Source organism: Cebus imitator, unplaced genomic scaffold (genome assembly GCF_001604975.1).
Source record: "Cebus imitator isolate Cc_AM_T3 unplaced genomic scaffold, Cebus_imitator-1.0 Scaffold913, whole genome shotgun sequence".
Classification (NCBI taxonomy): domain Eukaryota; kingdom Metazoa; phylum Chordata; class Mammalia; order Primates; family Cebidae; genus Cebus; species Cebus imitator.
Genome location: NW_016108228.1, coordinates 101,008 through 105,778, shown reverse-complemented (window position 1 = coordinate 105,778; position 4,771 = coordinate 101,008).

Here is a 4,771-nt window from a genome sequence, read left to right as displayed (position 1 = left end):
TGGGAAGAAAAGGAAATGTGCTTTTTGACACTGTTCTTCTTTGCATTATTGACTTGCAAGTCCTATTTAAAGTAGCATATTCCTTGGTTGTCATTCCTTTGACTCTTTGGCAACAGTTGGTTTTGATCCTGGCTCTCTGGCTCCTGGGCCAAGGCTACATGAGTGTCAGCCAGGGTAAATTGTTCACCAGGTGTTCACATTGGTTCAGGACAAACTGCATTGTCCCCACAGCCCTTACACCACAGGAATATTATGGTTTTTCTCCCCTCCAACGATGAGAAGATGTGCTTTTATTTAAAACCAGGGAGATTCCTATTACATCCTCATCTGTGCATTTCTCTTGACAAGGGATTTTTCTGCACACAATGGCTCTCATCTGGTCCTTTTGCTGTATTCCTTTAGGTGAAAAGTTCCCTCTTCTTACTTTTTCAGGAGAAATCACACTTCTCTCGATTATCCAAAGAGAACACAGCAGCTGCTGAAATTTTAATGCATTCCTGAGAGAATCATGGTTTCCAGCAGTCAGTCTAGCCCATGGCTCATTTTCTGGAAGTACAGAGTGAGACTCCATCTCTGAAGAAAAAAGAAAGAGTTGGGGTCAGGGCCTGCCCTGGGGTCTTCCATCGGACAGCTGTGCAATACTTGCAGGTGAAAATTTTCCCAGAGCACAGCTAAGCCTGGTTGCCCTGCGTGTAGGACTCCTGCATGTAGCTAATTATCAGCTCCAACTGGGCTATTTTTAACCTGGTCCCTACCCATATTGTTAATTAGGATCCACGTGCTGGGGGCTCAAGGAAGTCTAAGCTTTTAGAAAGCTCTCCAGCGAGTCTCATCATCAACCGGGTTTGGCAGCCACAGATCTACAGTTTTCTGGCGCAGAGACACCTGGGGCACAGGACGGGTCAGAACTGCGCATGACGCTGGTTGTGAACTGGTGATGGCTCCCTCGAGTGGGTACCCTGGAGCCCAGAGGACCAGGACCAAGGGGTCCCTGCATGCCCCAGGCTTCTGAGGAGAAGAAAGGAAGGCTGGAAAAAGCCCATGTGGAGGAATAGAGCTGCTCTACCTCTTGGACATACGGGCCATCCTTGATACTGGGCTGTTGCAAGGTAGTGATGTCAAGTTCCCTTTTTAAAGAGCCCTGTGACTGGGTACAGTGGCTCACACCTGTAATCTCAGCATTTTGGGAGGCCAAAGTGGGCGGATCACCCGAGGTCAGGTGTTTGAGACCAGCCTGGCCAACATGGTGAAACCCCATCTCTCCTAAAAACACAAAATTTAGCTGGGCGTGGTGGTGTGTGCCTATAATCTCAGCTACTTGGGAGGCTGAGGCAGGAGAGTCACTTGAACCCAGGAGGCAGAGGTTGCAGTGAACTGAGATCACTCCACTGCACTCCAGCCTGGGTGACAGAGCTAGATTCCATCTCAAAGAAAAAAAAAGAAGTGAGCCCTTTTACAGAAAACTATTACATAACCAATAGTACAGTGGTACCTGAGTGACTGATGTGTGGGTACTTGCTTTTCCTTGATGTTCTAGAGTAGAGCTGCACAGCGACTTCCTTCCAGAATGGAGAGGGGATAAAAGAGTAACTGTACAGTAGTAAAACCTGACAAACTGCCCAGCCAGCCAGCCAAGGTTAACATCAAGTGACACATCATGTTAATAGCACTCCTAGGTAAGACACCCGAGGCCCTGGGGCACAAGGACTTAGAAGCTTCAAATTCCACAGCCACTCCTCTTCTCACTGCCCTCACGGGCCTTCGGGAGCTTGATGGGACCACAGGAAGACTCTTGGAGACACATGTGAGGATTTGGCATTTTCCACAGGTATGACAGCCAGGGTTGGTGCTTGAGACCTCTGATCAGAGCTGGTAATGCTGTGTAATGAATTGCCACAAACTTAGGAGCTTAAAAAAACAAATGTATTGGCCGGTCGCAGTGGCTCATGCCTGTAATCCCAGCACTTTGGGAGGCCAAGGCAGGCAGATCACCTGAGGTCGGGAGTTCGAGACCAGCCTGACCAACATGGAGAAATCCCGTCTTTACTAAAAATACAAAAACTTAGCCAGGCATGGTGGTGCATGCCTGTAATCCCCACTTCTTAGGAGGCTGAGGAAGGAGAATCGCTTGAACCTAGGAGGTGGAGGTTGCAGTGAGCCAAGATTGCACCCATGCCCTTAAGCCTGGGTGACAAAGCAAGACTCCGTCACCGCCCCCCCCCAAAAAAAAGAACAGCCTTGTTAAATTCCTCCCATGTGTTGATGCACTCTGTAATATTTATTCCTGCTATTAGGAGTCACCTGCTCCCAGGGCTGCCCTGCCCACTGCGAGACATCTTCTGTCTTCTTAAGTGTGAGATCGTGTTTTCCCTGCCTTTACCACATTCTTTGACTCTCTGGCTGGTGTCACCGTCCTTGAAGGAGAGTGAGTGCATTGGCTCTGGGATCTTGGTCTCCCCAGTTTGCTGGCAGGCTCTGACTTAGCATGAGAAATATTAAATGTCAGGGGGAAAAAAATCTTTTTTTTTTTTTTTGAGATGGGGTTTCACTCTGTTGCCAGGCTGGAGTGCAGTGGCACAATCCTGGCTCATTGCAACCTCTACCTCCTGGGTCCAAGCGATTCTCCTGCCTCAGCTTCCTGAGTAGCTGGGACTACAGGCACATGCCACCATGCCCAGCTAATTTTTGTATTTTTTAGTAGAGATGGGGTTTCGCCATGTTGGTCAGGATGGCATTGATTTCTTGACCTTGTGATCTGCCTGCCTTGGCCTCCCAAAGTGCTGGGATTACAGGCGTGAGTCACTGCACCCGGCCAGGAAAAATCTTTTTAAAGATGCACGTATATAGTAAAATGCATATCCCAACACAAACGTTGTTGCGCCTGTTGATGTGTGTTTTAAGAAGCCTGAGGTCGGGAAGTTTAGCTGGTGGAAGGTACTTTCCATCTCCTTTCTCATAGCATGGCACATGGAAGAGGAGATTTTGGCTTTAGTATTTCCCTGTGAGCATCCTGTGTATTCCATGGTCACGGGCCTTTGGTACCAAGTTTACTTGAAAACCTTGTGAAATTATTTATGCAGAAAGAAAGAATGAGAAATTTGGGGTAATGAAAAAGCAGCTGGCCAGTTTGGCAAAAACTCCAACATGGGCGGTTTAATTGGAAAAACGTGTCTTGTCTCAGCTGACTTAATCCTTTTTGCAGTGCTGGGGGCCTTAAGTGTTCCCAGGAGGTTTAAGGAGCATAATCAGCTCCCAAGGTGGTCAGCACAGTGACAAAAAAGGACAAAGGTCTCTGCCTGCCTCTGAGGGTCCTTCAGTCACTGCCAGCTTTGACGAGGGGAGCAAAGACCCTGTCTGTCCTCAACCTTCCTGGCGATGGCAGGGGCATGCAGTTGGGGGAGCAGAGCGTGGGCACTTGTTCTGACTGGAAACTTAGCCTTCGAAACAAGGTTCCAGAGGCAGAGTTTGAGACTCAAACAGGAGAAAGAGCTGGCTAATGTTGATGCTGTCAGAGCGGAGGGTCCCAAACTGTCTGATTATAAGCGCAGTGTTGGGTCCTTAAGTACTTTTACAAAGTTATTTTCAGAGACACAGAAGTCAGTGGTCCCCACTTTCTCTTCCTCATTGGAGTTCTCTGGAAAAAGAGTGTTCCCGGGGACAGATGATCTGATGGGGCCACGGCCCATCCAGTGTCCTTAAGAGGGAAAGCTCTGTCAGCAGAGGGAGCCTCAGCCCCAGCTGATCACACAGGCTACACTAGGCCAGGATCTGCAGACACCAACAGCCTGCCTTAAGGCCCCCAAGTCAGAGAGGCCCTGTCGGTCCTAGTCCTGGCTTTTCTAGCCAGTCTCAGTCCCTGGCTTTGTCTCTTGGGGGTTCAGATGTGATGTTGTTTGTGAGATGGAGTGAGTGGCATTGCTCCCACCCCCACCAGGTTGGCTTCAGGATGAAATTCAACATGGGAAGTACTCTCCCCTCACCCCCATGGACCAAGAGGTGATGCTATTAGAGTTACATGGGTTTGTGGTTTCCCCTAACTGTTTCCACTTCCTTCCTGAAACCCTGAAAGAGGCTTTGCAGGAAGGGAAGCGTCTTTCAGTTGCCTGAGTGCAGCTGGGAACAGCTGTCCCCAGTTAGCCAGGCTGGTTGGAGCCCATGGTGAGTTGTCTGGGTTGTGGCTTTGAACTGCCAGAGCCACTGAGGCACAGCTGGCCCGCTGCCAAGTGCTGCCAACCATCCTGCAGACACAACCATTTCTCATGCCTGGGAGATGTTCCAGCACTGACCAAAAGGGCTACCGGGTCTTGTCCTGCTCAGGACAGGGAACACTAGAGTGATCTATAGTCATACTGTAAGGACAGATCTGGGTCCTGTGCCTCCCAGGGACCCCAAACACAGAATGCCCATGACAGGACTCCAGCCCATGGGCATGGTCCCTCTTGTTAGTATTAATTACGCACTTGTGTGAAACGCACCCACTCTTGAAGAGGGGGACAGCCAGAGTATAAAAGAATTGAGGGCAAGTCACCATTCTGTTTCAGGCTCCATTAAGAAATGGCTCTGAGTGGCCGGGCGCAGTGGCTCAAGCCTGTAACCCCAGAACTTTGGGAGGCCGAGGTGGGTGGATCATGAGGTCAAGAGATTGAGACCATCCTCGTCAACATGGTGAAACCCCGTCTCTACTAAAAATACAAAACATTAGCTGGGCATGGTGGCACGTGCCTGTAATCCCAGACACTCAGGAGGTTGAGGCAGGAGAATTGCCTGAACC